The following is an 11,723-nucleotide window of genomic DNA, read 5'->3' on the forward strand; positions in this document are numbered from 1 at the left end:
AAAGGCTCAAATGGATCAGCTCGTGGCGCCTGTTTGGCTTCGAGGTAGGTTACGACTTATTTATGTAGATTGTAGTAATTGATAGAGAAATCACGATAGGACTTCGGGCATGGTGCTTAGGTGAATTCCAATTAGATTGGTATTGTCAGCTGATATGTGGGCTTATTGCCATATTTGTGATATTGTTATGTGGGCTTGACGCCATCTTCAAGGTATGGTGTTGTGGGCTTGTCGCCATCGTTGTAATATTCATGTATCTGTCATACTTGCCTCTCGATCATGTTGTTCCATTGTCATATGAAAGAGGAAGGGTATTATTAAGAAATAGAATGTTGATTGAATATTATAATATGAATTTGAGAATTTTATGATTTGATGTGATTAGTTGAGGCTGAGGTATTGCAAGGCATGCATCCCATACTTCTTATGTGATTTGTTAGATTTGTGTTGCATTCATCTCTCTCTTGATGTTTCACTTATCCTCGGAAAAAGGAATGATAATGAGATTAGGCTTGAATTGTGATGTGTACTTATGATAAGACACTGATGAAATATTGATTATGATTTGTTATTGTTAAGATATCATGCATGGCATACATTCTCATTTCATATGATGTATTGATATGATCAGTTACTTGGTACTAATGATGATAAGTGAGAAAGTGGAACATCTGAGGTCTTTGCCGGATCGTATAAAAGAGAGATGAGAATCCGTGATCCGAGGTGGTTATCGGAGCAGAATGTGTTGTACTCGCTGCCCGAGGTTTCTTGTCGGGACGTGGGTGTACATGGACTTCCTGGGTCCCTCATGGGTCATGGCTATTGAGACGTGGAGGTTTCCATCCTTAGCACGTGTGTACGGTATGGAACGTTGGCCAGTGCATTGCATTCCATTTATATTGTTCTTAATATCATTGTATCGCACATTACCTTCTGGACTTCTTTGTTGGTGATTTATTTGAATTGTTGTTTGATTCAGAAGCAGTTGCTATAGAGGAAGGATTAGAATATCCTTTTGATCAACAACTATTGCCAGTAATCTTGGAAACTGATTCATTGACAATGAAGAAGGTCTTGGATGGGATATGGGAAGTTCCTTGGAACATATCATTGGTAGTTCAGAGGATCCAACACATGAAGAAAGACCAAGCAGTTCAACTGGAGCATGTTTTGAGAGAAGGGAACTGCTTGGCAGATTATTTTGCTAACTTAGTTTTTGATTTTGCAGGTATAGAAGTTATTCAATACAGACACTTTCATGAAATTCCAACTCAAGGTAGAAGTTTCATTAATCTAGACAAAGCATAAGTTCCAAATCTCCGAATAAGATCTGTTACAAGATACTACACTTTTCAGGGAAGGGATCAAACTGACCATAAACTCATCTTTAGTGTGTGGTATTAATTTTAGGATTCATTCCACTGAAGATGTTTTTATGATTGGTTTGGGGATTTGCAGTACAAATTAGTTTGGTTTTGGTGCATTCATGCATGCAGTGCCTACTGCAAACAACAAACAAGCTAATTCTGCTTAAATACAAAAACTGGTTGCTTCTGATATTGGCATCATCAGCAGATTGATTCAACTTCATCCATAATAGGCTGAAGATTTCTTCCGGAGATTTGATCCATTTCACCTGTGAAACTTGTTGGTGTGAAAGAAGGATGCAAATCAAGACATTTGGAGTTTTAGTTGCTAGATTTTTGCTAATTTTGTCAAGTTTTGGCAGTTGACTTGTATTCAATTCCTTTTGTGTAGTTAGTTTTTTTGTTAGCTTATTTCTTTTTGCTACAGTTTCTGCAGATTTTGTACAGAACCTCTTTTGATTTTGAATAAATTCCCACCTCTTAGATGGCTTTAACCAAACAAAAAAAAAAAATTGTTGCCTGATTGTTAAGTGAATACTTGAGACTTGGCGGACTTGTGGATTAGAAGCTTGCACCTAGGCTATGACCAGAGAATATTGTGACTTACGGTGCTTATTATTGCCGTGTAACATTATCCGAACATGCTTAGTGACTATACTTGATATCTTATTTGTGCTACTTGTTGATTTCTCTACAATTATATGCGTTAGCTAATCGTTTTCGGCTTATGATACCTACGAGTACGTGTGTTATTACTCATGCTACTCTTTGCTACACCCTTTTTGGGGTGTGGAGTTGTTCCAGGTTGATGTTCGAGATATCAGTTAGATTCCGAGGATTTCATGAAGATGTTCTGTAGGAGCCACTAGCCGGAGCTACATTCCCGGTGTCGCTCTTTCTCAAATTTTTGTTTACTTCTTATCCTAAAACAGAAGTTGTATTCAGTCTTGAGTCTGTAATTTTATTCAAGTTGTAGATCTTTTAGCAGCTCTTGTACGAGTCTAGACCCGAATTTGGAAAATAGTTTTAATGAATAAAGTGTATTCTTCCGCTTGGCTTATTTATTACACTGTTTAATTGGGTTTACATGTGATGTTTCATAATTCAATTGTTGTGATAGAAGTTAATGTTTGGGAGTGGTTCGCCTGCCCAGGGGGATAGTGTAGGTGCCACAACGATCCATAATTTGGGTCGTGACAAACATCCATGTTTTTCTTCCCATTAAATCTCATTAATTTGACATTGATAATGTTTATATAATAGCATCAAGTATCAAATCTATAAATATATAGACAGCCAGTAGCCATTGGTTTCAAGCCATTAGCTTCATTTCTGTTTTTTTTTTTTTTTTTTTTTTTTTTTGTAGGTTTTCCCTTCAAAGGAGTAACAAGAAGATAGGAAAAGAATCACACGCGAATGATTCATCATTATTTTTCGCAAGCCTGCCCTAGCAATTTACTGTGTCAACATTAATAGATCAATGAATAGACATATTATGAGGATAAAGGAGATATTTATAAAAGGTTGGCGTAAAAGGCAGAGATGAATTTGATGGGGTACTGATGAGCCGTGAAATTACGGCTCATTCGATGCCAATTACTTAGTCTTTTGCAAATCCCCAAGTGCTTTTGATGTCGTTTCTCGTGTTTTTGTGTCAATTTGTAGAATAACATGTGCCGGAAGCAACTTGAAGCAAAACGAAGCAAAATGAAGCAAAAACCCAGCAGAACTGAACAATGGCACGACCTGCGATTCGCAGGTACCACACGCGAATCGCAGGTGGTGCAACACTTGTTGATAGAGAGGATCAAAGAAGACACCACAGGTGACACCACCTGCGACACCACCTGCGAGTCGCAGGTGTAACATGCGAATCGCGGACGGTGCAACACTTGTTGACAGAGAGGATCAAAGAGGACACCACAGGAGACACCACCTGCGAGTCGCAGGTGTAACATGCGAATCGCGGACTGTGTCGCGGATGGTGCCCAACAATTATCTGAAGAGGCGACACCTGCGATGGTCTGGTGAAATCCGCGATTCGCGGGTCGAACATGCGACGCTAGGTGCGAATCGCACCCTATGCGCAGGGGCAATTTTGTCTGGAAATTGTTCCCGTTTTGGACATGCTATAAATAGATTTGCTAGGGTTTTGGTTTATTTTATCCTGCAGTTTTTGGCATAGACTCTTGTGAAGTCATTTACTGTTGGGTGTTGAAGCACTTAAGAGATTTCTTTTAGCTTTGTCATCTTCTTCATCCAACACTTTTGTAAGCTTTATGAATACATTTTACTTGATTGATTTACTTTTAATGAATATTAGTAGCTAATCTTTCAGCTAAGGTTGTGGTATCCAATGTGCTAGTTATGTGATTGGGTTTCGTATTCATACTATATTTATATGCTAATGGTGTTTTCTATTAACTCTTCAAGCATAAATGTCTTGTGATGGTGTACAACATTACTTGTGCCTTAACACCATTACTTTGCTTGGAAAAGAAAGTAGAGGTTAGGAAAAGAGTTAATAGCAACAATGTGGGTCATTAAATCCATCTAATAGCTTGAGCTAGGAATAGGAAAGCTAGTTGAGGCTACATGGGTGCTTTCTTATAAAACATCCTAGGGCTTGGAAAAGCTTAGGATGAAATTTGCTGATTTGGTTGGAAAACTTTTGGCAAGAATCGCGTAACCTTTGGCTTAATGCACCTAGGCAAATAAATAAGTTGAATTGATACCCAAACGCATTACTCTCTATTGGAACCACAACCTTAGTCCCGTTTACCAATTGTTTACATCCTATAATCATTCTCAGTCTTTAATGAACAACCAACAATCAAACTTTTATTATATTTCCTTTCCTCTTGAAATATAGACTAATAGTCAGGTGTTACACTTATCGAGTATATTTCTTCATTGTATTCCCTGTGGGATCGACCCCGACTCATAGTTGGGTAAAATATATTTGCATACGACCGTGCCCATTCTAATTAATAGGGTGGATTTGGACGTTATCAAAAATGGCGCCGTTGCCGGGGAATACGGTCTAGAAATTTACTAATTAGTGTAAAACTTTACTTTTAGTCTTTATTTCTTTTCTTATTTCCTTTTTGTTGTTGTTTGTTGTGCAGGCAATATGGATGAGGATGGTATGCCTGTCCAAAATCCACCAGTAGCGGTTGGTGAAGAAGCTGCGGGGGCAGGCTATGCAGCTGCAATTCAGCCCCCGCCTTTGATTGGAAACTCGAGTTTCCTTATAACCAACACAATTTTGCACCTGCTCAACACTAAGGGCCTGTTCGGAGGTCTACCCAAAGAAGACCCGAATAGGCACCTTAGAAATTTTCTTGGGGTCTGTTCTACCAATGTGCATCCGGGCGTTTCAATGGAAGCAGTCAGGCTACGGCTCTTCCCGTACTCTCTAACGGGGGAAGCCACAGCTTGGCTAGATGATCTTCCTTCCGGATCCATCACTACTTGGGAGGAACTGACCGAAGGATTCCTCAAGAAGTTTTTCCCTCCATCGCGGATGTTACAACTCCGTGACGTAATCAACAACTTTCGTCAACTTCCTGATGAGGCTCTCCATGAAACTTGGACGCGTTTTAAAAAGAAAGTCAAAAGCTGTCCCAAACATGGTTTGCCCGATGGTGTGCTTCTACAGACATTTTATAGATCTTTAGATGCGGTCAACAAATCAGTGGCGAACAACATTGCAGAGGGGTCTCTTATGGATAACTCTTATGCCACCGTTTGTGAATTGTTGGATAAATTGACCGAGACTAATGAAGCATGGCACACCAGAGATTCGGAAGTGGGTGGAGGAAGTTCCTCCAAACATGTGCTCACTCGTGAGATGATCAAGGAGGAAGAGAGAGATGAATCCATGGCAAAACTGGTCACCCAAATGGACCTTCTGACAAAACATGTCATGGGTGGTGGAAGCAAAAAGGTGAACGCTGTAGAAACCTGTGAAGGGGTTCCTCCGGATGAGCAATGCTTCCAAATGTATGATGAGGAGGCAAGTTATGTCAACAATCTGAGGGAGGGTTCCCGTCCGAACTACCAAGGTCCAAATCAAGGATCTTGGCGGCAAGGTCAAGGGAATCAAGGTTGGAACAGAGAACAAGGTCACTCTAATTGGAGAGATAATCGTGAAAACAATCAAGGGGGTTACAACAACAATTACAACAATCATCGGAGCACAAATCCGTACGTCCCTCCAAAGGGAAATCAACCAATCGCTGGTCAACCGCCCAACAGTGACTCCGCTAATTCAAAAATTGAAGAGATGTTGTCAAGGGTATTGACAAAAGTGGAATCCACCGACACCTTCTGCAAGGAGACAAGAGATGAGGTCAAATCCATGGGTCAAATTGTTAGTTCACACTCTACCTCCATTAAACAATTGGAGTCTCAACTTGGCCAAATCTCTGCAATCCTAAACCAAAGGCAGAAAGGCTCACTCCCTAGTGACACAGTTGCAAACCCAAGGAACGATGTTGACCATAAATGCAACGCAATTACTACCAGGAGTGGCAGAACAGTTGGGGAAAATGCGTTGGTGAAAGAGAATGTGTTGGGTGATGAAGAGGAAATGGTTGAAGAACCCATCACTGACAAGGACCTCCCGGAAATTAATGATGCCTCGGAAAGCAAGAAAGCGGCGGAGGAGGTACCAAGGGCTTCACCGCCCGTTATGAGGCCTCCCCCTCCTTTTCCCCAACTATTGGCAAAGAAAGCGGAAGATGGAAAGTTCCTCAAGTTCATAGATCGATTAAAGGAGCTCTCAATAAATATTCCATTGGTTGAGGCACTTGAACAAATGCCTGGTTATGCGAAGTTCATGAAAGATCTTGTGACCAAAAGAAGAAACCCTGGCAGTGAAACATTGGGGGGCACTCATCATTGTAGCGCAATCGTCACCAAAGCTTTGGTGCACAAAAAAGAAGATCCCAGAGCATTCACAATTCCATGCACCATCGGTAATTACAAGTTTGCTAAAGCTTTATGTGATCTTGGAGCAAGCATCAATTTGATGCCGCTTTCTATATTCAACAAGTTGGGATTGGGCACCCCCCGTCCTACCACGATGAGATTACTTATGGCGGATAGAACCGTAAAGAGGCCCATTGGTATTCTTTATGATGTGCTTGTAAGGGTGGATAAATTTATTTTTCCGGCCGATTTTGTGATCTTGGATTGTGAAGTTGACTTTGAAGTTCCCATTATCTTGGGAAGACCATTCTTAGCCACAGGGCGTGCCCTAGTGGATGTGGAAAGAGGTGATCTGAAATTTAGAATGAATGATGAAGAGATCACTTTCCATATTTACAAGTCAATGAAACAACCGGCGGATATGAGTGTTGTGTCGGTTATTGACACAATTGATGAAGCAATGGAGACAACCATAGAACAAGAGCATATAGGTGATATGTTGGCGGCGGTGATAATGAATTATGAATGGGATGACGAAAAAGAATTTGAGGAGATGGTCAATGCACTGATTGGAATGGGGTCTTATCACCTCAATCCAAAGAAACTCGATCTTGACTTGGAAAACCGAGCAGCTCCTCCTGCAAAACCTTCAATTATTGAGCCTCCTACTTTGGAACTCAAACCTCTTCCTTCACATTTGAGGTATGAGTTTCTTGGACTCAACAACACATTGCCTGTGATTATTTCTGCCCGGTTGACGGATGAGCAAAGAGAGAGGTTGATGGTGATCTTGAGAAGATACAAAAAAGCTATTGGGTGGAGTATTGCGGATATTCAAGGGATTCCACCCGGTATTTGTACACATAAAATTCAGCTTGACGAAGACTGTGAGCCAAGCGTTGAACATCAAAGGAGGTTAAATCCTCCCATGCAAGAGGTCGTAAAAGTTGAGATAATCAAATGGTTAGATGCCGGGGTTGTGTACCCCATTTCGGATAGCTCATGGGTGAGTCCGATTCAATGCGTACCAAAAAAAGGTGGGATCACCGTGGTTGCAAATGATAAAAATGAGTTGATTCCCACTCGCAAGGTTACCGGATGGCGTGTTTGCATGGATTATCGGAAGCTGAATAAGTGGACCAAAAAGGATCACTTCCCATTGCCATTCATGGATCAAATGCTTGATAGGCTTGCGGGTAGAGATTATTATTGCTTCCTTGATGGGTATTCCGAGTACAACCAGATCACCATTGCCCCCGAGGACCAAGAGAAAACTACCTTCACTTGTCCTTATGGGACTTTTGCTTTCAAGAGAATGCCTTTTGGGTTATGCAATGCACCCGCAACATTTCAACGTTGCATGATGTCTATTTTCTCCGATATGGTTGAGGAGTCCATTGAAATCTTCATGGATGACTTTTCCGTAGTTGGGGATTCCTTTGATGAATGCTTGTAGAATCTTGCCCAAGTATTGAAACGATGTGAAGAGACAAATTTGGTTCTGAATTGGGAGAAGTGCCTCTTCATGGTTAGAGAAGGCATCGTCTTGGGGCACAAGATTTCGGAAAAGGGGCTTGAAGTCGATCAAGTTAAAATTGAGGTTATTGTTAAGCTTCCTCCTCCAATTTCCGTTAAAGGTGTTCGTAGCTTCCTTGGGCATGCTGGGTTTTATAGAATATTTGTCAAGGTTTTCTCAAAAATAGCCAACCCGTTATGCAAGTTGTTGGAGAAGGAGTCGAAATTTGTATTTGATGATGCTTGCTTGAAGGCATTTGAGGCTCTGAAAGAGAGACTCACATCGGCTCCTATCATCATTGCCCCGGACTGGTCTCAACCCTTTGAGCTTATGTGTGATGCAAGTGGCTTTGCCATGGGGGCTGTTCTTGGCCAGAAGCGTGATAAGATCTTTCACCCAATTTACTATGCAAGCAAGACTCTGAACAGTGCCCAAATGAATTACACTGTCACAGAACAAGAATTGCTGGCTATTGTATTTGCTTTCGAGAAGTTCCGGGCTTATCTTTTGGGCACTCATGTGATTGTTCACACCGATCATGCAGCCCTACGTTACCTCATGACAAAGAAGGATGCAAAACCGAGGTTGATACGTTGGGTTCTTCTTTTGCAAGAGTTTGACTTTGAAGTCAAAGATAGAAAAGGGTGTGAAAATCAAGTGGCGAATCACTTGTCTCGTCTTGAAGAGGGTGGGCGTCCATTGGATGGCCTAGAAATCAATGAGTCATTCCCGGATGAGCAGGTAATGGCGGGGTCGCATGACATGATCCCTTGGTATGCCGATTTTGCTAACTTCCATGCAAGTGACATTATGCCAATGGATTTGAACTTCCACCAAAAGAAGAAGTTTTTCAGTGATGCCCGGAAATTCTATTGGGACGAGCCATATCTATTCAGGGTTTGCGCCGACAACATCATAAGGAGGTGCATACCCGAAGTAGAAATGATGCCCATCATCGAAGCTTGTCACTCATCACCGGTTGGTGGACATCATAGTAGCTCAAGAACGGCTGCTAAGGTTTTTCAAAGTGGGTTTTATTGGCCGACAATCCATCAAGATGATCATGACTTTGTGAAAGCTTGTAATCAATGTCAAAGACATGGGGGCATAGCAAGAAGGCATGAGCTACCAATGACACCAATTCTGGAAGTTGAATTGTTCGACGTATGGGGCATTGATTTTATGGGTCCATTTGTAAGCTCCTACAACAACAAGTACATTCTGGTGGCAGTAGACTACGTATCCAAATGGGTGGAAGCCGTCGCGCTCCCCAACAATGAAGGAAGAAGTGTCACTGCATTTTTGAAGAGGGTGATCTTCTCAAGGTTCGGAACTCCAAGAGCAATCATTAGTGATGGAGGCTCTCATTTCTGCAATAGATTGTTCAAGACTCTTCTTGAGAAGTATGGGGTTAAGCATAAAGTTGCCACTCCGTATCATCCCCAAACAAGTGGCCAAGTTGAGGTCTCAAATAGAGAAATTAAGAGCATCCTTTCCAAAACAGTGAATGCTAACCGGACTGATTGGTCAAGGAAATTGGATGACGCTCTATGGGCATACCGAACAGCCTACAAGACACCAATTGGCATGTCTCCATATCAACTGGTATTTGGAAAAGCTTGTCATCTTCCGGTGGAACTCGAACATAAGGCATTGTGGGCCTTGAAAAAGTTGAATCTAGAATGGGGTGATGCCTCAAACTTGAGGTTGGAGCAGATTAACGAACTCGATGAATTTCGACTTAGGCATATGCGAGTTCGTCACTCTATAAGGCCCGCATGAAACACTTCCATGACAAGAAGATCTTGCAAAGAGAGTTCATCATCGGAGATCGGGTATTGCTGTTCAACTCCAGGCTCCGGTTGTTTCCTGGAAAGTTGAAGTCCAAATGGTCCGGCCCGTTTGAAATCACACAAGTGTTCCCATCTGGAGCAATTGAACTTGTTTGCCCAAGTGGTAACAAAATCAAAGTGAATGGGCAAAGGGTGAAACATTACTGGGGATCTCAGAATGAAGCAAAGATTATCGAGGTCTTCATCCTCAACGAGCCATAAAAGGGTTAAACAGGTACCAACGTCGTGCTGCGACGTAAAATCAAGCGCTTCTTGGGAGGCAACCCAAGTTTTATTTTCATGTGTTTATTGTTCTTACTTTTATGATGTTTTGAAGTGTGTCCAAGTGTGTAGGAATAAAATGTGCATACAAAGAAGAATATTGCGAAAAATGCCAATTGGCATGACATGCGACATCATCTGCGATTCGCGTGTCATGTCCGCGATTTTCATCCGCGAATCGCAGGTGGTGCCAAATGCAGCCCATGAAAGCTGAACTCTCTGTCAGCATCCGCGAAGGAACGACACAACATGCGACTCGCATGTTAAACATGCGACATAATACGCGAGTCGCATGTTGTGCAGGTAAGTGAAAAGTCGCGGGTCGACCCGACCCGACGCGGTTCAGTTTCTTTGAAATAAAAGAAGGTAACGGCTGTTCTTATCAGTTATAATCTTACTCTTGGTCTCTCCCTTCTCCTTAAGTCCTCCTATAATCCCCATTTCACTTCAAGCATCCTTAATCACAGATCAAAACCCTAACTTCCCTTTTATTTTAAAAAAAAAAAAAAAAAACAAAGGAGTTCAAGGTTTCCTACTTTCATCTACTCTCAAGGTATGTTGGACTTTTCTCTTCTCGACAGATGGTATCTACTAATTTCTCAATTACATGTCATTATCATGCCATACCACTTGTTGTAATTAGTTAATTGGGTAGATTTATCTTATGTGTTAAATGGGTTGTTTGGAAATTGATGAACAATGGGGAAGTCTTGAGTACCCATGCTTGTGTAGTCCTTCTAGGAAGTGATTGTTGATGCTAAATTAGATAGCGACTAGGGAATTCTGGGGTACCCATTTGTGGTAAGAACTAATAGTGACGCACTCTCACCACGTGTTTGACGAAATGCCTAAAAGACTATGTGAGTGTTTAAATGTTGTGGAAATATGATCAGTCGCCCAAAATCATTACCTGTAAAATAGGACCCGTGATACCTTTTGAGCCACAAAATGTCATTGTCGTTTGTGAGGAACAACCATCAAACATAGGTGCGAGTAATGGAATAGATTTTCCCAATGATTGACGGGGTGACAATGCGCTTAAGGGAGAAAGTTACGTAAATATGCTCTTGTGTGTGTGCAGCTGTGTTGCGTAATATAAAAAAAAAAAAAAGGGGAACTGTCTCACCTGCGAGCATAATCCGCGATTCGCATGTTTGACATGTGAATCGCACATTATGTCGCAGGTGTTGACAGTAAAGAACATGTTTACTGGCATCATCCGCGACACAATACGCGAGTCGCAGGTAAAACATGTGACTCGCATGTGAGGTTTCGCGGGTGGTGCCATCTTTCAAAGTTTTGTTTTTGTAAACATGCCAGTAAATAATGGGTATATTTTTGTATGTTGTGCAGGATGGTTCTATCAAATCAACCTCAAAGTGGAGGAAGACGAGCAACACGAAAAACCTCCACCTCTAGGAGAAAAGAAAAGGCACCGGCTGATCCCGTCCCCCAGTCTGAAGAGGGGACACATGGGGCTTCCTCTCCTGAGCCCGAGGATGCCGTCACTAGAGGTCAGCGAAGAGAGGCAATGAAGCAACGATTCACCGTGCCTGGATCCAGGGAGCTGTATAAGACTTGGAATACAATTAAGTCTGAGGGGAATCCAGTCCGGGGCCTCATTGTCGAAAAGAGGGTCACTCTACAGGGGCTGCAAGATCAATGCTCGGGCATCATTCGCAAGCTTGAGGCCTTGCGATGGACCTACTTCATGCAGCCTGCTGAATACTGCCCGACCCTGGTAATGGAATTCTATGCAGCTTATGCTGCCACATTAAATGCAAAGAGGAC

The 11,723-nt window shown here is 42.0% G+C and overlaps 1 pseudogene; it reads left to right on the forward strand.

The window, feature by feature from the left end:
- The first annotated feature begins 788 nt into the window (after nt 1-788).
- LOC132643954 (uncharacterized) lies at nt 789-11,351 on the forward strand (annotated as a pseudogene).
- The last annotated feature ends 372 nt before the right edge of the window (nt 11,352-11,723 follow it).

Source organism: Lycium barbarum, chromosome 6 (genome assembly GCF_019175385.1).
Source record: "Lycium barbarum isolate Lr01 chromosome 6, ASM1917538v2, whole genome shotgun sequence".
Lineage (NCBI taxonomy): Eukaryota > Viridiplantae > Streptophyta > Magnoliopsida > Solanales > Solanaceae > Lycium > Lycium barbarum.